Raw genomic sequence first — 20,955 nt, 5'->3', positions numbered from 1 at the left:
AGTGTATTTGTCTGTTCTGTACGCTTCATCCATTCTAACTGTTTCATTTATGTCAATCACTGTATTCCCTTCTCATTCATTATGTCCCTTTCACCGGTTCAGATCTCCAAGTTTCTCAATGATTTATTCCTATTTTCTGTTTCACTGTTTTGATCTACTTTACTCATTTAGGCCTGTTTTGTGTTTCTAGTTTACATTCGAGTTTATTTAGCTGTCATTTCTCGCTTCATGAAGTTTGATGGGTCGGTATTATTGTGATGATGCTAGATTGGTTTTATGGGAAGAGCCAGGTTTTCAGTAGTTTGCGGAAGGACGTTATGTCCTCAGGCGGATGTGGGGTGGGAGTGAGTTCCACAGGGTTGGTGCCAGGGCAGAGAATGATGATCCGCCTAGCCTGACTGAGTTTGTCTTGGGAATTACTAGGAGGCTGGCTGAGCTAGATCTTAGTGTGGGAGTGGGATGATAAGGTATTAGTTTGTCTTGAAGATATTGCGGTCCAGTTTTATGCAGTGCTCGATGGGAGAGGCATAAGGTTTTGAAAGCTACCCTACGGGCTACTGGAAGCCAGTGCAGTGTTTTAAGGGCAGGGGATATGTGGTCTCTTGGATTGAGCGCAAGTAGCATTTTGGCTGCCGCGTTTTGTGCTCTTTGGAGTTTATTCAGTTGGTAGGCATGGATTCCGAGGTATAGGGGGTTTCCGTAGTCCAGTCTGGATATAACGATTGATTGGACAGCGGAGACTCTGTTGGGAAATGAGAGGTATGGAAAGACGCGCCTAAGGTTTTTAAAGGTGGTAGTGGCAGGACTTTGAGACATTGTTGACTTGGCGCGAGAGTGTTAGGTCGGAGTCTAGGGTGCATCAGAGATTTTTTACTGTTTTGGAGGGTGTAGGTGAGCTGCCCATGGCGGGTGGCCAGGGTAGTGGGTGCGGAAGAAGGTCGGAGTTGCCGCAAACCATGATTTCTGTTTTGGAGGGGTTTAACAAGAGGTGGCTTTGGGTCATCCAGCGCTCTATGTTTACAAGGCAGGATGCCAGGTTGGGTTGGGAGTTGGGTTTCGAGTTCAGGAATTTTAGAATTAGTTGAGTGTCGTCGGCGTACTTGTAACATAGGATGTTGTGTGAACGAATTATTGGTGGGAGGGTGGTCAGGTAGAGGTTGAACAGGAGGGCGGATAGACATGCTCCTTGAGGGACTCCCGTGTCGACTGGTCGAGCTTGGGAGGTAAAGCTGGAGAGTGTTATTTGGTGCCTGTCTTTGAGGAATGAAGCTATCCATTTAAGAGCGGTTCCACAAATTCCTAGGTAGTGGAGGCGGTCTAGGAGGATTGAGTGATTGATCGTTTCAAAGGCAGCGGATAGGTGGAGAAGGATTAGGGCGGAACATCCTGCGGAGTCTGCTGTCATTTTAAGGTCGTCCCAGATCGAGGTTATGGTTGTTTCGGTTCCGTGCCGAGTTCTGAAACCTGATTGGGCGGGGTCAAGGAGATTGTTGGCTTCGACAAAGGTGTTTAGTTGGGAGTAGGAGGTTCGGTCAATGAGTTTGGCAAGGAATCTGGTGTTTGAGATTGGGCGGTAGTTTTTGGGCTCAAGAGGGTCGAGTGAGGGTTTTTTAATTAGAGGTTTGACATGTACCATTTTGAATGCTTCGGGAAAAATACCGGAGGAAAGGGAGGCATTTATGATATATCTTGCGTGTTCTCCAGCGCTGGTAGAAACAAAGATTACTTTAAGGGTTGTGGCTGGGCAGGGGTCCAGAGGGGATCCAGATGGTTTGCGGGCTGATAGAAGTTTGAGAAATTGTTCTGGTGATATTGGACTAAAGGATTCGAACGTTGGTTGAGTAGAGGTTGCATTTGACGGGCTGGCCGGTATGGGAGGGGGATTGTTAATTGGTTGTATGAGAGCCAGTTTGGTGTTTAGAGTTTTTGTCCTTTCAATGGCTGTGGTGTAAAAGTGGAGGGAGAGTGAGTCCCACAATGATTGTGACGGGGCCGGGACAGTTGTATTACAAGTTGGGTTGGTGAATTCGGAGATGATTTTGTGGAGTTCTTTGCTTGGGTTTTTGCAGTTTAGGATTCGGGTGTTGTAGTGGGCTTTTTTAGCTTTCCGGATTTCAGCCTTTGAGCCGTTGAAACTTGTCCACCATCTGCACATTGTGATGAGCCCTTACCTTGGGAGGCGAACACTTCCCCAAGGACGTATCCAACACAGCCCTGGTGTACTGGAGCTGTTGGGAAGGTGTCGGTGCGACTTCTTGAAATTCAGGGAGAAGCCCAGCCTGTGGAGGGTGCGGCAGGTGACACTGAGATGATCCAAAGCTGGCTCGGGAGACCGCGCCCAGATCAGCCAGTCGTCCGGAAGAGTTAGACGTGAATACGCCCTCGCCTGAGGTATGCTGCCACCTCCACCATGAGCTTGGTGAAGACTCCCAGGCCGGAGGTCAATCCGAATGGCAGGACCGAAAACAAAGTGCAAGTCGCCAGCCACAACCCTGAGGTACTTCCTGTGCGTGGGATGGATCGGCACATGGAAGTAAGCATCCTTGAGGTCCAGAGACACCAACCAATCCTGAAGTTGAAGGGCCTGGAGGACATGAGAAAGAGTGACCATCTTGAACCTGTCCTTCCAGAGGAGTTTGTTCAACCAACGCAAGTCCATGATGGGTCTCAAACCGCCGACTTTCTTTGGGATAAAAAAAATAAGGGGAATGCCATCGCTTGTTCCTCTCCGCTACAGGCACCAGTTCTATAGTGCCTTTCTCCAGCAGGGACAAGATTTCCTGCGCAAGAAGCGGATCTGGAAGCCACAAAGAGTTTCCCCAGTGGATTGTCGTGAGGTCACTGAAGGAAGAGAAGACAGTAGCCGTGGGCTATGGTATCCAACCACGCATCTGAAGTAATGGCCTACCATTCTTTGAGATGCTGCGACAGTCTGCCCCCAACCGGCGAACCACTGGACATGGCCTCATGACTGTTTAGAAGCAGCTGAAGGCAAAGAGGCAACTGCCTGAGTGGCTCTGGCACCACGATTTCCCCGTCCACCACGGGTACCTTTCTGCTTGCCCCTTTGACTGGAGGCCCCTCTCGTACTATCAAAGGAGGAGTAGTACTGAAAGGAACCTCCACTGCTGTCCCCCTATGACGAAAAGGCGGAGGTTAACGCACTGCGGCGCTCAAAGACTTTGCTGCAGCTTTTGAGGTCTGCAACCTCTCAAGACTCTTGTCAGCCTTGCTGCCAAATAAATGTGCGCCATCAATGGGCATGTTGAGAAGACGGGCCTGCACATCCGGAGCAAACCCCGACTTACGTCACCACAAAAATCTGTGCATCATGGTGCTCTCAGCCATGGTTCGGCTAACACTGTCAGCCGTATCCAAACCAGACTAAAGGGATTCGCACATGGCATCCTTGCCATCTTGCACGACAGCAAGGAAACCATCACTCCCCCCCCACCCCCCCGGGAATCTGCTCAGCCGCCAAGGAAACAATTCCACACAGTGTGAAAACCTTGCGAAGGCACACGTGGAGTTTGCCAATCTCAAGGCCATGCTCCCAGCAGAAAACACCTTCCGGGCCCAACCGTCGAAGTGCTTGTCGTCCCTATCCGCAGGGATGGTAGGGTACGCCGCCTGCCTCAAGGTGGCCGTAGCCGCCTGAACCACCAAACTCTCAGGAGTGGGGTAAGTGGATAAATTGCTGGGGTCACCAACGAAAGGACGGTATTTCTTAGTTAGATTTTTATTCACAGGTGGAAGAGATTACGGGAACTGCCAAGCAGCCGCCACCCTTATCTGCAAGGTAGAATGAAATGGCAAAACCGGGTCAGAGATGGACCTTGATCCAAGATGTCCGTCAGATCATCCTGCACAAAGTCTTCCGGAGGACTAGACCAGCCCAGATACTCCGAGACTTATGCCATGAGTCTCCTACAAGAAGACTCTGCATGAGCCCCAGGCTCAGGTCTACCAAACTCCACTTTCGGGGAAGTGTCCAGTCCACTTGCATCATGGAGGGTCTGCCTCAATTACTCCAACTGACTGTCCCCAGAAAAAATTGGAGCATCATCAAGGTCACCAGGTTCCTCAACTTCAGACCTTTCCTCCTCCTCAAAAATATCATCCAGAGGGGGTTGAAACCCAGGTCTGGGAACAGAAGAGGGCATGGAGGCCAAAACTGGCCTGTCTTCGATGTAGCCTTCCTTGGAGGATCCACGATGTCTGGGTACTCAAACGGCAAATTTCGAGAAAAAATTCCCAAAGGCGCAGAGAACGTTGAAGGCTTCGACATCGACACAGGTGCCGACGGCGCCATGGGCTGATATGATGGAAAAGTGTTGATGTCCGAATCGGACGGACACGGCGCTGAGCGAGTCGACAACGGCCCCTAGCCCTCAATAGGTTGCTGCGGTCTTGCTGGGGATGAGGACGAGACCTAGAGACAAGTCTCTTGAGACCTTTCGATTCATTATCCATACAGTACCTCGACAGCTCCCGAGGAGTGTTGCGTCGAAAAATCGCCATCATGGCGAGGACTTTGTAGGTTACGATACCTTCCTCGAGGCACCATCCTTCGAGGAGGATGGGGAAGGCAACCTGTGATGGTGCTTCATTGAGTGCCGGGCCAAGGAAGACGAATGGCGGGAACTACTCCGGGACCGAGATCCCTGGGAATCCTTTCGACGCGGAGAGTCGCCCCTCGAGTCGTCGGTGGAAACCCCCTTGGACTTGGAAGTCCGGGACTTAACAGGCTTAGAGCCCCTACCTACCTGGAGCTTTCCATTCCGCTCCCGCATGGCCTTGGCAGTTAGCGACTCGCATTTCGAGCAGTCGCCGGTGTCGTGTGACTCGCCCAGGCACCAAACAAATGCGGTGGGGGTCGGTGAGCGACATCTTAGACTTGCAGTCCCGGCAGGTCTTGAAGCCGGACCGCGGAGTCGGAGGGGTCGATGAGAAAGACATCTTCAATGAAGAAAACATACAAGGCGCGCTGTGTCTCACGAAGTTAACACGTTTGCAGAAGTAACAGAACTGAGGCTACGGGCGCCGTGCGTCCTTTTTATAACATCCTGTGATGTCGTCCTCGACGGGGGCCCTTGTGGGTCATGGACCCAACGCCATCAACGCAGGACGCCCTCTGCTGAAAAAGTTTCCCAAGTGCACAGCTGTGGACATTACATGTCAAAGATGTGGAATGAGTTGGAGGACACGATCCAATCAACCGCACCGGGGTAACAGGAAAAAGCCTCTTCACTACATTCAGCAACCTCTTCAGTCGACGGAACAAACCTAAACAACCCACGTTACCCAAATGCATGACGCCTTAGTGCACGACGACAACATCAACAGTAGCTAAAGTGGCCAGGTCACTGCAAAGTGCATGCATATCGGCAAAACTGCGGTCATGGAAAAGCTCACCACAATGTGTCCACTCCTTCCAAAAAGAAATTGACATCAAAGTGTCTTTCCTGGGCATACTTGTGCAGATCACAAAGTCATCACCCAAAGTCAACACAATGTGTTTCTTCATGTCAGCCAGCCGCACTACGCAGAGTAATGTAAAACAGTATGACCGCCCCTTCCTGTGAACCACACCCTCAGTACCTGATTGGATAACCCCCACAGTCCCATTTCCATTGGCCAGCATGGTGAGAAGCGCAGAATGTGGCACGTGCGCTTCCCAAAGTAGCATGAGGGCCATGCCCCAGTAAATCAGGAGCAGTCCTCCTTCCCTTTCCACTCTTTGTCACCCAGTACCTCATTGAGTACTTGTTAAATAATCACACACAAATCCACCAATGCCATCCAAGACGTTGGCATCTAACACTGTCAGTTCTGTACAACACTTCATATGTACCGTTACACATTCAGTCTGCAAGTGTCGTGTAATTCGAAAGCACGTCCAGTAGAAAGTGCAGTAAAAGAATGCAAGATGTGTGCATCCACATGAGCACCCATCACCACAAAATAGAGGTATGAATACTTTTTCTGCAGTATATTTACAACTCTTTTATAAGTGCCTCTGCGCACAGTATCTGCCACTGGGCGTCCATTATGCTCTTAAAAAGAATACTGTTTTTTCTCCCATCCCCTACCATCAAGTGGCACTTCAATGGTATATGCTTGCAGCGTTTTCATTTACCCATATCATCCACTGTAATATCGAAACAGTAACTCTTCTTGCCTTCCGACAATGCTACACATTTTTTACCCCAACTAACCCATCTCCTACATAAATCGTAAAAATATGGCAGCAAAACCAGCACTGCATGTATCTTACCAACCTAAAGCAAGTTCCCAAAAGATCACTGTCTGCACAGCTGTGGTTCTCTCTAGGCTGGACTATTGCAACAGCCTCTTTTTTAATCTGCCTGCTTCTACTCTCCACCCTCTGCAACTCATCCAGAAGAGGACTGCAAGACTTGTCCTTGGCCTTCAGCCCAGGGATCTTATCTCTCCTGGACTTAAATGTCTGCACTGGCTCCCTGTGGCTGCAAGGAATAAGGTGAAAACCCTCTGCATTATTCACAAGGCCTTCTGGGCCCTGGGACCTCAATACCTTGAACACTCACTTCCTAAATATCTCCCTGCTCGAGCTCTTCCCTCATCCGCCTCCCTCAGGGTCAGTTGCTTCTGCAAGCAACCAGTTGGTGGTAAATCTCTTTCTTTGGCTGGGGCCTCCCTCTGCATCAGCCTCCCTGAAACTTGAGGAGAACCATCGCCAGTTCTGGAAGCACCCAAAGCCTTTTTCTTTGCTTCTGCTTTTTCTCCTCCTCTCCCCTGCCTAGTTCCTGGCTGAAACTGGTTCTGCCCTGGTTACCTGGCCACACTGATGTCGGTCCTAGGCCACCTCCCCCAGCCAGTCACACCCCTGCACTGCCTTTCTGGCAAACCCCACACTTGGGACTGTTTTCTGTATCCGTAACAGTTCCACCACCACCTGATGTGTGCACCTATCCTTGCACTTGCCACCATCGGGCCGTATTTTTACTTATTGTCATTTATACTTCTTCCCATGTACTGCACTTTCGCCTCCCCCTAACCATGCACTTGGGCGATCTAATTGACACCTGGCCTAGCAGGTTTGTTGTCTCCGTCTCCCCATTGTTCCCCCTCCCTTGCCTCGTCACGCCTTGAAAAACGTGTGTATAGCCGCATTATAAATGCCATATCATGCAATTTCATATCATACACACATTGCATTCATAACAGGATGCCTGCCACTTACATTGTACACTTCAGATTTTCTTTTCCGCAGTACTCCAGTTACTACAAACTTTTCAAACATTATCTCACAAAAGCAGCACTGAATGCATGTAAGCAACTTCAAACAAGTACATACATACAAGCAGGATGCCTGCCACTTACTGTGCACACTTCCACCATAGCCTTCTGTACTTCTCTGTACAAGGAGACCTTCTGCCACAGTTCTTGCATGCACACCACAGACAGAAACCTTATTGAGCAATGCCTTAGCCTCCGCAGTCCCATTTTCATGGCTGCCCTCCTAAAAATGGCCGGATGTGGCATGTGTAATCCTGAAACTACAGCGGAATCCGCAGAGTTTTCGTGCTAGGAAGGAGGGGGGGGGGGGGGGAGGGGCAGGAGGGAAGTGTGAATCAGGGTAGGGGATTGGGTTTTTAGTGGTCCCTCTGAAAATATTTTTTTTCAGGTTTTTTATGTGCTTGCAAACAACCTTTTTTGTTTTTTCTCTTTGTACGAGTTTGTTTGCTTCTCCTCCTTCAATTGTTACTGAATTATGGACAACGCTTCTTGCACAGTGTAAAAGAAAATCGTATTACCAATTGCGTTCAAAGAAATGCCATTTGCATGGAAGCAGTGTATATTTTGCAACTTCATGCACTCATAGTGGGTGGAGAACATCCCATCAGTGCACATAAATGCAGACCTGCTGTTTATAAGACACCTTCCGAGCTCTGGCTGGCGACAAATTACACCAGCATGGTCCCATACTCCTCTTGGTGGAATGGTTGAGAAAACGACCTTGGCAGTGGGAAAAATCCACATCACTACATTCATCAACTTCTTCAGGTGATGGACCAAACGGCCCTACGACATGTAACCCAAATGTAGAAGTCCGTAATGCACCATGACAACTTGAACAGTAACCACAGAGGCCACATATCTGCAAATGCGAACCATCCTGCCGGAAACTGCATGCATAGAGACTAGCCCACAAAGCATCCACTCTTTCCAACACGAAATAAGCAGCAACACCTCTTTGCATGGCATACCTGTGCAGATCTTGTACAAAATTATCACCCACAATCAGCACTGTGCGTCTCTCGATCTCTACCAACCTCATTACACAGAGTATTGGGAAAAAGTCGTACCGCCCCTTCCTGTGAAGCACACCCTTGACACCTGATTACATATTCCCCTACAGTTCCATTTGCATGCCCACCATGCTCAGAATGACAGGATGTGGCACATGCGATTTCCTAGCTACAGCGAGGGCTATGCCCCAGTAAAGCAGGGACAGTCCTTCTCCCCTCTCCACTGTTCTTTTTCAGCACTCCCTCATTGAGTACTGTGAAATATTCACACACGCATGCAGCAATCACATCCAAGACCTCTGCATCCAACACTATCACCTCTGTACAGCAATCCATATTTGCGGTCGAACACAGAGTACACGTCGCGCGCTTCCAAAGCACCTCCAGTACAAAGGTCTGGAAAAGAGTCCACGATTTCAGCATCCAAAATCATCTAGAGTGGCACCCATCACGCCTTTGACCATGCACACTGCTTGCCCACACCCCGCACAACATAATGGAGCCATGCATGCTAACATGTGGGCAGAGACCACAATCCACATAGCCAGTGGCACTTCTACCCCACCCCAGCACCATAACACAGCGAATCATGGAAACATATAACAGTTAGCAGATTCCACAAACATACTACTGCCTCCACCACCCCTACCCACTTCCATTCACATAGTATTGTGTCACTGCCAACCAAACAACACAATCTTCACAACATTGGGCCTACTGCCAGGAAGCTGCACAAAATAGAGCATCCAAGCACATAGAAGATTCACTTCAACCCTACCCTCTTCTATACGGACAGTGTTCTAACACTGCACCCAGTGGGCACACTGCAGGACTTTTCATTGCAGCCATACACCGAAAACTGTAGGATATTCTAACAATGACCACACCAATTGAACCAACAATATATGCATGTCAGCTCACATCTTGTGCTCTATGAAGAGTAGAATGTGCTTCACAAGCATTCTGTAAAGGTGGCCACCATCAGAGATGCAGTCAAAACTGCATTGCTGCGGTGGGTGTGGTGAAGACCTTGGCTTTCGGGTGCATGCCCTACAGCCTTTGGCCATGCACCCAATAGTCTATCCACCACAAAGTAATCCAGCCATGCATGGCAACATGTCACCAACTACCACAATCCACACACATACCACAGCCACCAGCACTCCTACTCAACCTCCGCACCGTTATACAGCTATGCATATAAACATGCAACATTTAGCAGATTCTACAAACTTAACACAGCCTCCGGTACCCCTACCCACTTTCATTCACATACGATGGTGTTACTGCCAACTGAAGCAACCAATAATCTATGCATGTCAGCTGACTTCTGGTGCTCTATCAAGTCTAAAAAGTGCTCCACAACCATTCTGTAAAGGTGACCAGAGAGAGATGTAGTCTAAACTGCATTGCTGCGTTGGGTGTGGGCAAGGCTTTTAGCCATGCACCCAATAGTCTAGGCCTTGCCCACACCCAACGCAACATAATGCAGTCGTGCATGGCAACATGTGACTAAGTACCACACTCCATACACGTACAACAGCCACCAGCACTGCTACCCAACCTCTGCACTGTAATACAACTATGCATAGAAACATGCCACAGTTAGCAGAATATACAGACATAACACAGCCTCCGGCACCCCTACCCGCTTTCATTCACCTAGAATGGTGTTACTGTCAACCAAATCAATTTTTTTTTTGCAACAGTGGCCCTGATCCCAGCACTCTATTCAGTGCACAAAACCAATACTTCATAGTGTAGTACAGTAATCAGCACTCCTCACAATGGACACTAACCAAGCCTATGAAATATGCAGTTCACACCTATCCACTTCTATGCACATACTATTTCAATTTTGCACCCAATTCACACACTGCAGTATCCAAGCACATAGAAGATGCACCTCAACCCTACCCTCTTCTATACTGACAGTATTCCAACAGTGTACCCAGTGCACACACTGCAGAACTGTTCTCTTAATTAGCTGCAGCCATGGAGTAAACACTGTAGGATGTGCTAACAATCACCACACCGATGGAATCAACAATGTATACAATGCTGACGAACTACACACAGAAGGCAACAATGTGAAACCTGATTGCAACCACGGCACAGTTATCGGTGCAAGGCCTCCATCCGTGCATCGAATGGGCTACAGGCTTACCACATGCAACACAACGCAGTACAGGCGATCTTACAATGTTCATTTCATGTGCAATGCACTCCCCTTCTGCAATTGCGCTGCCACCATTCAAAGAGGTCGCGGCACGAGCTAAAGTATGTTTGTCAGTCCCTTTCGGCACTGCACTGTTCTCCGATACCCCATGGCGGCGTTTCACAAAAACTTTGACCAGCCAACCACCGGCCGTGTCCAATGTTTGCCGACATCACGGCATACTGCAAGCCAATGAGACTTTTGTCCGCAGAGCGAACAGGGAAATGGGTCCGCGGAGCGGAGCCAGATATCACAAATTCTTCGAGACGTACATTCCAGTTCTTTGCAACAAAAGTACTGGTCGGATTTCCAAACACAAAAGCACGCTTTCGTAACCAAGCCCCCGCTCCTGCCACAAATTTGGTTAAAATTCGTCCAGCCGTTTGTGCTGTAGCCGTGCCCAATGTTTTTGCCCATTCAGTCTATGGAAAAAAAAATGTGGGTCCCCCCATATAACTTTGCCTCCCCACCCCCACCCTGCACGAAACCTCACCAAACTTGCTGAAAAAATTCAGAGCGGGCCATATACTTTTCTGCAAAGTTTGGTGAGGATTCCTCCAGGGGGAGCGAAGTTATAAGCCACCCAAAAAGTGGTCTTCCTATAGGTGTGTGGGGGGGGGGGTGCTGGTGCCAGATACTCTGTGTGGGACCTGAGTGAAATTGAATGTTGCATTCCCTTGGTCGGGTTGGACTTGCTTCCACGGTGGATATTGGATAAGAAGAGGACTCATGCAGCCATTTCTGAAGATCAGTGTTGGAGTCAAGATTCCTGTGTAGAAGAACAGCCGGCTGAAGATCCGGAGAAGACTCCTGAAGAGGCCCAGCATCCCTTCCTGAATCTGGCCCGGTGAAGCCCTGGAGGACTACCTGTTCTGCGAAGGCCCTGTGCTGTGGTTCAACCCTTAGACTGGTGGTACCAACAAGTCTCGATGTGCTGGAGGATCCAGTCGTCAGAACTTTGGGGGTCACCAGCTTGTTGTGTAAGTTGCCTTTCTGATGAACTTCAGCCTCCCAGCTTCAAGGGATCCTGCTCTGAAAGGTCTTGAACAGGGACTGGAAGAATACCTGCCATCGCCTATGTGTGATGGCCATCGCTTTAACTCGCCTTCCCCAGTCTTGTGAAGTGCCCTGACAAGGTCTGCATCAGTGCTTTCACGAATGTGGAGAGGGACCAGCCAGTCCCACACCGTTCCTGGGTGCCACCCACACCGGTATCACTAGCCCGCAAGAGCTTGGCCTTTACCGGGCAAGTACATGGCCTTATATGGGATTTCCTGGCCTGGCAAGCCAGGAAGGCTGGCAAACAATAATATGGCTAAAGAACAAGTGAACAAATCTTGTGGCATGACCTTTTTAGGGGACGAGCCATGTTTAGTAGCCATATGAGGTAAATGCGCATGTGCACACTAGAAAGAACACAAAAATTGTAAAAAATATATCTGGTGCCACCACCTTGTCTTTAGGCACATATAAACGGAACCAAAAATCCCAAGTGTAAAAGACTAGGGTAATCCAAATGTATTCCATTGCACTGCATTGTAATATGCTGTGTGCAAAGTTCAAAAGTTACAAGTGTAAATAGTCAAAAAGGAAACCGTTTCCCAGTAATGATAGTCTAAAGGACTGATCAGTCTCCCTATAACAAAATGCACAAAGGACAAGGGGAGTGAAGCTGAAGGCCTCACCTTCCCTGTAAAGAATCAGAACAGGTTCAAAAACAAAAGCAAAACGTTTGGGGGTCCATAGAACTATGGAGGGAAAGTTGCCAAATGAGAAAGCTTTCAAACCACTGTTCATATGTACCACTGAAATGGATAATTAACATTCATTGAGTGCATGCGTGAGAAATAGGTAAATCTTACAAGTTGAACATTTCAGAAATAGCTAGCTGGATTTTCAAACTTATTTTAGTGTTTCTTAAAAAGTAGGCTCATGGACAAAATCACAAAAATCGAAGCAGAAAAAGTGAGATATGGGTAGAACATGTTTTCCTTTCCCCCAAAAAATAAACCCCTAACAAAAGCTGTTCAAAATGCAATACAAATAACACTTTTCACAAAATAAAGCAGTCCATGAAAAATTAGGGGGCAGGATGGCCCCAAAATTCACTGTGTAATTGTCCTTCAAAGGGTTTAAACGTTATTGGGAAATATAATGTTCTTAATCTTCTTAGACAGTTTGTCTTAATAGTAACTATGCTGTGCTCTAATAGCATTATATATGTTGCATGACACCGCTAAAAAGAGATACAAGGTGGATGGGGGTTAAGGCACCATAAGGTCCGATACCTCACAGTTTGTCCAGGGTCCATGGGGCCTTAATAAAATGGCCTACTCCCAGTGTTTCCTTTCAGCGCTACCTTTGGACTGAGATCCAGAGCTCCGAGAGGTCAGACATGTCCCCTGGTTGGGGATGAACCAGGTGAGGAACCCAAATTCATGGAGCCCTGGCAAATACCACTCAGAATCCGTACCAGATCCACATTGATTGCCACTGCCAAAATGTGCCATTTTTTTATGCACAAAAAAGAAAAAGGAAAAAAAAGCCATTTTACAAACCATCGGGTCATTCCTCTCCAACCTTGTAGTGAAAACATTCCCTAGAAAGTTGCAAAAGGCCATTTTTCAATAGCATATAAAGTAATCTCCCCTTCGCACACTCTCCCTCTCTTTCCACCTACTCTATGGTGCTCTCCGTCTCTATCTTTTCTAACTGCTTCTCTATCGACTATCCTGCTCTCCTCACTAAATCTGGTAGGAAGAAGTTTAAAAAGAACATCCTGGTCTCCAACCCAAGCCTCCTTATCGCTGTCACCTAAACCAGTGCCTCCTCCAGGCAAACATTCACTGACATCCTCTTCGTTGTTACCTCACCAGACCTATAGACTCTTCATATGGTCTCTGTGCTCTCTCCTTTCTCTTCTTCCATTAATGTTGGCACCCTGTGGGAGGCCCTCCTGACCTCCTTCCTCTCCTATAAGATCATCATTGATGTTTATGTGAATGGCACAGTCTTGGTCCAAGGCCCTCAGGCCAACCACCTTCTCTTCAATAGACGCTTCCTGCGTCTCATCAATTTCCTTTCTTCTCCTGCGGTCCCCTCTCCCACCTTCCTCGCCCTCCCCTCCTTCCTCTTCTGCCCCCACTCAGGCTTCCTCTACACCTCTGCAGGGCGTACATCTGATTCGTACCCCTCCCCGGAAGTCTTTCAAGGACGGCAACCTTCTCCACATTCCCACTCTTAACTCTTGCTCTGCTGTCAAACACTCCTCTGACATCTGCCGCCTTCTGGAGGAACTTGACCTCGATGTCCTCGGTCTCACCAAGACATGGTTTACGGCCAGCTCTGTCACGAGCTTTGACACTCTCCTCCCTGATGGCTACAAGATCCTCTCCGAGCCCAGGTCCAACTGTTCCAGAGGGGGTGTAGCCCTGATCTTCCCTGAGTGGATTCCTGCCTCTGTCATTTCTACGCAGGCCTACACTTTTTTTTCTTCTTCTCTCTCTCTCTCTCTCTCTCTCTCTCTCCTTCTGGCTATCTATCGGCCACCTGGTCAGATCTCCTCCTTCCTCTCAGAGTTGGCAGACCTCTCCTCCTACCTCCTGGTCTCGACCACTCAACTCCTCCTTCTTGGAGATTTCAACATCCACCTGGATGCTTCCTGTCCCTCCTCTGGACTCTTTCGCGACCTTTGCAACTCTCTCTCTCACTATTCTCCCCTCTGGCCCGACTCACTCTGCAGGGCACACTCTGGATGTTCTGATCTCCTCAGACCTTCCACTTTCTATCTCTCTCACCACTCCTCTCTCCTGGAGTGATCACATTCTCCTTTCCTCCCATCTCACCCTCTCTAACCCCCAGGCCAAGCCAACTCCAGCACTACCACCCACCTGCTCGGTCATCCGACCCATGAAGCGTGTGTCAGATGAGGCTTTTGCTGCAACCTTTTCTCGTCCCCCTGGCTGACTCACACCATGACAGCACTCTCCATGCTCCACTTTGCTATATCTGATACTCTCAATGTTCTTGCCCCTTTCATGAGGATCCGCCTGAAGCCCAAAGCCAAGTGTAACCCTTGGTACGACTCAGACCTCATCTCCCTTAAACGCAAGTGCAGGGTGGCTGAGAGGCAATGGCGTGATTCTGGTACATCCACTGACAAACTGGCCTGCTGCCTGCTCCAAAGGCAATACTGTCTCTGTCTGCACCAAGAAGAGAGTTCACATCCAAACCCGTGTCTCTGTGGCATCCAGCAACTCGGCTGAACTCTTTAAAATCTGCAAGGAACTGGCCAATCCTGCTGCAATCTCTACCTCCCCTCTCCCTTCCCAAGCCCTCAGCACGGCTCTGGATTCTGCCTTCATCTCTAAAACTCAGGACATTCTGTCCTCTCTTCCTCCCTCCATGCCCTGCTCTTCCTCTGGCACTTCTTCGGCCACCTCTCCTCCCTCCTTCGCTGCCTCCCTCCCTCCCCCGCCGTTCTACCCGGACGAGGTTTCCAGACAAGTTCGATCTATGAAAGTTTTGTCAAATCAAGTTCACCCCTGCTCCTCCAAAACCATCAAGGACCACATTGACTCCCTGGCGCCTGCCCTGGCAGACTTCTGCAACCATTCCTTCACCACTGGAGTCTCCCCCCCCCCCCTGAAGCACTCCCTTGTGCACCCTCTTCTTAAGAAACCCTCTGCCCCAAGATGGCGGTGGGCAGTGCCTTAAGTGGCACTACAAATCGAGCCGGGGCTCATCGAGGGGGCGTGGCCTAACCGCGGGGGTCCTGCTGGCCCGTGAGGCCACGCCCCCTTGACAAGCCTCGGCTCAATGGGCTACTGGCACCCCTGCCAGGCAGCCTTTTGTAGAGATCAGCACCCTCTCCCATGGGGGAGAGGGTGCTGATCTCTGCATTTGTTTTCTATAGGCTTGCCTGGCAGTGGACAGCGCCTCGCCTATTCAGCCTTAATGGTGGCGCTGCCCTTCGCCAGCTGGGGAGGGGCAGCGTCACCATTAAGGTTGAAAGGGTGAGGCCGCTGGAAGCAGAGGCCTTTTTCCTAAATACTGAAACTCCCGCGAATCCGCGGGAGCTTCAGTATTTAGAAAGCAAGGCCTCTGCTTCCAGCGGCCTCACGTTTTCTCTATAATGGTGGCGCCAGCCCACAGGCATCCCTTGATTAAAGGGATGCCTCGCAGGTGCGGCGCCACCATTATGGCTGAAAGGCATTTTTTTCTGAAGCCTGAAGCTCTCGCACACGAGCGAGAGCTTCAGGCTGTAGAAAAAAAGCCTTTTCGTGTAGTGGTTGGGGCTGCAAGGGGAGATTAGTGGGCCCCGGCAGGGCCCCGCCTCAAAACGAAATTTCAGAGCCTGCCGGGGCCCAGCCCCGGCAGGCCCCGGCCCACTTAAAGCCCTGGCGGTGGGTAAGAGGTAGCCGTACCTGCCGTGTGCTCCTGATCAAAGGACGTAAATACTGCGGTCCACCACCCCGCTGTACTTAGGCGACCCGTGAGGGAGTGTGGTAGGACCCCGAGCACCCAGCGGGGGAACGCTAAGGAGCGGGGAAGAAGAACGGTGCCCGGCGGAGTCTTTTTCCCGGCCAGAGCAGATCGGGGAGGAAGCAGCATTGCCGGGCACTTCGGCGCGAGGTCCGGACAGAGGAGGAGGGGCCGGGCGACTCTGCTGCGACAAGTGCTAGGCTGCGTGAGCCCCTGGACGGAGAGTGTTGCACCCCCGGGGTACCGGCTACAGCGGTTACGGGAGCGGTGGAGGGATTCGCCGGCTGGTGGAGCGGATTCCCCCGTCCCGGGAGTCCCGGGGAGACAGTGGGGAGGCGGTCCCTCCTAGTACGAGAGTGGAGTGGTGAAGGGGGAGCCCCGGATGCCCGCTGGGTGCCTCGCTTAGCCGCGGGCAGCGAATCTTGGCGCCCGCGGAATCGAGTGACGAGGAGGGCTCTGTGGAGGGAGAGCTCCGAGGGAGCCGAACTGCTGTCTGCATGCAAGCGCGCAGGGGAGAGAAGCGGTGGAGCGGCCCTTGTGAAATGCAGAAGAAGCGCCCCTGCGCTGGACACCGCAGTAAGTGGTGAAGGTGAAGTGGGCGGAGAGAGTGGGCCCTTCTGCTTCGGTGGCCATGGGGGCCCGGGTAGAGGGGTTCACATAGGCCCGAAGGAACCTTGATCCCAGGAGGCGGCCTCATAACGAATGGTGACTTTTTTTTTTAGGACGACGCCCGATGTACTGCCCTTTTGAGTGTATGACTCACTACTGAGTCTTATTGAGGCGGTGTGAGGTACCGCCTGCTACATACTTGTGACTGGTCACTCCTTTGGCAGATGTTCCCCTTCTCCCCCCAGTGGGGGCCTCTCAGCGGTGATAGTATTAAGGCCATAACAGCAGCACCCTTGGGCTACAAAGGAAGTAGAAAGTCAAGGAGAAACCACGTTTCTACGCAGGCCAGCAGGTGGAGCCGAGTGAGCATGTTGGCTCTCGTGGATGACACGTGTGGGTGCACATCCTTAGTGGGGGGGGGGGGGAAGAGCATTGACAGGAGTCAGGCGTCACACAATCAAAATTAGTCTGTGCTGATGGCCACGCGACACAAAGGGAAAAGTGGAAAGATTTTGTAGTGCCTTCGGGACCCTCAAAGCACCCTCCACGCTATGTGGCCTGTGCAGGACTTTGGTGAAGATCCGGTGAGAGGCAACGAGGGGATGAAGGAAAGGGCCACGATAGAGGGCGCATGGGAGCTGGCCCAGGTTAATGGACAAGATTTTCTGGGGAAAATCTAGGCGCTCCATACCAATTTGGCTAAGACATTTCAGGAACAGTTTAGGCTCGTGCGGACGGACTTAAATAAGGCTCTGGGTGAGATTAAGCGGGATATGAGACAACTCAGTTAAAGGACAGATCTTCTAGAAAGAGGGCTCCAAGAAGTTGAAAAAGAAACAACGGCAAATAGTGAGGCTCCAGAGCGCCTGAACGTGGCGACCCAGAATCTGGAGATTCAGATGGAGGACATCGAGAACAGGTCACGGAGGATCAATATAAGAGTGAAGCAGCTACCGGAATCTATCTCGGACAGGAATCTGAAGCAGAAAATTCAGGGCATCTTTGCAGACATCCTGGGAGAGGGTGGCCCGGACTGCATTGAGTTGGACCGAGTTCACAGGGTCGGAAGACTTTCCAAGGGTCCTGGCTTGAGGCTGAGGGATGTGCTGGCCGCCTTCTGTAGATACGCACAGAAGGAGGCGGTGCTCCAAGCTGCAAGGAAAAAAGAGCCAATAGTGTTTAAAGGCCAGCAGATAGCTCTATACCAACACTTGGCCAATGTTACCTTGATAAAGAGAAGGAAGATGGCGCTGGTGCTGAAAGTCTTAAATGAACGTGGAATACGCTACAGGTGGACATTTCCTTTTGGGCTTGTATTTGAGTGGGAAGGTTGTCAAAAAAGGATAACCTCCACCCAGGAGCTAACATGTTGGGGATTGATTTGGAGGAGGGTCCCTTGGGTGGAAGGGGGGGGGGGTAAACTACTGGTAATCGGCCAAAGGAGAGGCCGTGGGAGTGGTCCACAGTGGCAGAAAGGAGGCAGAGGGGCCAAAGGCGGATCACAGAGGGAGGGCGATGAGGCCGGTGCAGAGGGTGGAACAGGTGGAAAAAGCAGTATATGAGTTGGAGTACGATTCACAAGGGGTGGTGGACCCTGAAGGGTGGTAGAAGAGCTCGGTGAGAAGGAGTGCGACATACTGGGATCAGTAAAGGCAATGAGGCCAGGGGGGGTGGGGGGGAAGGAGCAGTGGAGCAGTGGGGTGGATAGATTGAGTGGGCAGGGGAGAAGGAGGGGGATCTCACCCTAAGGTGGGGATGCAGGGTGGGGAAGGGAGGGCGGCTTGGGGAAGGGATTGTAGCACCCAATAGGCCAACATCGTTCTTACGGATCACGGGTAAGGCGGCGAGCAGTGAAGGGGAAGCAATGGCTCAGAATACTCTCTGCTGGGGGAGGATGGAAGTAATTAAGACGGTGTCGGTGGAGGGGAGGGGGGCCAATGCCGAGGAGCGCACTGCATACCGGTTTGACTTTCAAGTGGCTAGCACATAATGTTAGGGGATTGAATTCCCCTCTCAAGCGGTCAAAATTGGAGCAATTCACCAGATCCCACAGGCCTGATGTGTTGGCGCTTCAGGAAACCCACCTACTGCGGAAGGACCAAGGTCGGTTGAGGTTGAATGGTTTCTCGTAGATTTTATTCGCTTCGGGCCCTACAAAAAACGGGGGAGTGGCATTGGCGTTCTGGAGGGGGATGGATTTCCGCGTCACCGACACCCTTCGGGACAAGAATGGGAGCTATATCATGGTACGGGGGGAGCACAGGAGGTCACCCTATAGAATAGCCTCGGTGTATGGCCCGAACGTGGGCCAGGATCAGTTCTTGCGGGAGGTTCTGTGAACTTTACAGGATTTCGCTAGAGGGCAGGTGATTTTGATGGGCGACTTGAACCTGGCATGGGACAGAAGTAGGGATGGCTCGCAGCAGGAGGAGGGGGTGGGGTGGGGGTGCAGTAGCGTTGTTTTGGTTGAAGGAGCGATGGGAGGATGAAGGCTTACGAGACGTATGGCGAGCACTAAGGGGAGGGGAGGAGGGATTCACATTCATCTCCGATGTTCACAGATCTCAATCTAGAATCGATCATATCTGGGTGTCTGCGAGTTTGGTGGGGGGGTGGAGTCAATAGAGGTTGGCCCTATGGGGAGAGCGGATCATAAGGTGGTCCAGATGCAGCTTTGGTTAGGGGGACGCAGAACCGGGGTGTGGAACTGGAAATTTACGGAGGCACTTCTGAGGGACCGGGTGATGCGGGAGGAGATAGAAGGTAAGATTCGAGGTTACTTCGAGCAGAACAATAGTGTAGACACGAGTCTCGAGATTAGATGGGACGCTTTTAAAGCCACTCTGAGTGGTGAGCTAATCGCCCTACAAGCGGAAAGAAATAGGCAGCTAAGGGGGCTTGAAGCGCAGTTGGAAAGTGAAGTTGAGGCTGCCAGGGTGCGGTTGGGCGATAACCCTTGTAGGAAAATATACAAGGAGTATAGGGCAGCCGAGTGCCAATTGAGGATTTTAAGGACTAAAAAGGCAGAGGCTGCTATGCTTGGGGTTAGACAAAAGTTTTACGCGAAAGCCAACAAGGCAGACTCGCTCCTGGCGCATCTCTTGAGAGGAGACAGGGAACGCAAGGTCATAGTGGCCATGAGGAGTAAAGAAGGGGTCAGACTCACCAGGACAGAAGAGATAAAAGGGAGGCTTTCGGAGATTACGAAGAATTATACTCCCCACAATGTCCCTTGCCTGGTCCTCAGAGGGAATTTCTGGGGGCCCCTCCCCTCCCACGACTGTCTAGAGACGAGGGGATAGAAATAGGGCAAGCTATTTCGGAAGATGAAGTGAGGGCGACCATAGTGGCTCTCCCCCGTGGTAAAGCCACGGCCCTGGATGGCTACCCAGCGTCGTTCTAGAACCTCTTCTCTCACCTTTTGGTCCCTTACTTAACACAATTATTTAACTCGTTCAGGCCTCAAGGCAGTATCACCCCCTCAATAGAGGAGGCAAAGATAACACTTATACACAAGGCAGGCAAAGATCCTGAGGAGTGCACGTCATATCGTCCCATTGCACTTATAAACACGGAGGCAAAAATGTACACTAAAATATTGGCAAAGAGGTACTTACCCGCATTGATTCATCAGGATCAGTCTGGATTTGTGGCAGGGAGACAGACGGCCGACAACATTAGGCGGTTGGCCCATGTAGTGGAGAAGGCACGAAAGACTACCACTCCGGCGATACTTTTAGCGCTTGACGCTGAAAAAGTGTTTGATCGGGTGGAGTGGTCGTTCCTGTTTCAAGGCATGGAGAGGATGAGTCTGGGATCAGAATTTATTAGAATGGTGGAGGCAAATTATAAGAACCCCCGGTCGAGGATCTCGCCCTCTGCAACTTATCGAGAACAGGACTGCGAGACATGTCCTTGGCCTCAAGCCCAGGGACCGTATCTCTCCAGGACTGAAATCTCTGCACTGGCTCCCAGTGGCTGCGAGGATTAAGTTCAAAACCTTGTGCATTGTCCACAAGGCCTTCTGGGGCCTCAATAGCTTCAACTCTCTCTTCCTAGATATCTTCCTTCTCGAGTTCTTTGCTCATCCGCCTCCAACTCCCTCAGGGTCAGTCACTACTCCAAGCAACGAGTTGGTGGTAGATTTCTCGCTTCGGCTGGGGCCTCCCTTAGGAACAGCCTCCCTGCCTCACTGAAACTTGAGGAGAACCATCTCTGGTTCCGGAAGCACCTCAAAACCTTTCTCTTTGCTTCTGCTTTTTCTCCTCCTCTCCCTTGCTGAACCTGCACTGGTTAGCTGGCCACCCGCTGTTCTCGGGTCCAGGTCCCCTCCACCGCCAATCGGACACC

At 50.7% G+C, this 20,955-nt stretch overlaps 1 protein-coding gene across 1 annotated transcript in view; it reads right to left on the bottom strand.

Moving 5' to 3' along the window:
* Positions 1-20,955, bottom strand: part of USP11 (ubiquitin specific peptidase 11) — a 2,050,211-nt gene that overhangs the window by 582,066 nt on the left and 1,447,190 nt on the right. The window lies entirely within an intron of this gene.

Source organism: Ambystoma mexicanum, chromosome 2q (genome assembly GCF_040938575.1).
Source record: "Ambystoma mexicanum isolate Mex_15411 chromosome 2q, UKY_AmexF1_1, whole genome shotgun sequence".
Classification (NCBI taxonomy): Eukaryota; Metazoa; Chordata; class Amphibia; order Caudata; family Ambystomatidae; genus Ambystoma; species Ambystoma mexicanum.
The sequence above is the reverse complement of the archived record's forward strand: the minus strand, read 5'-3'. Positions and strand labels throughout refer to the sequence as shown.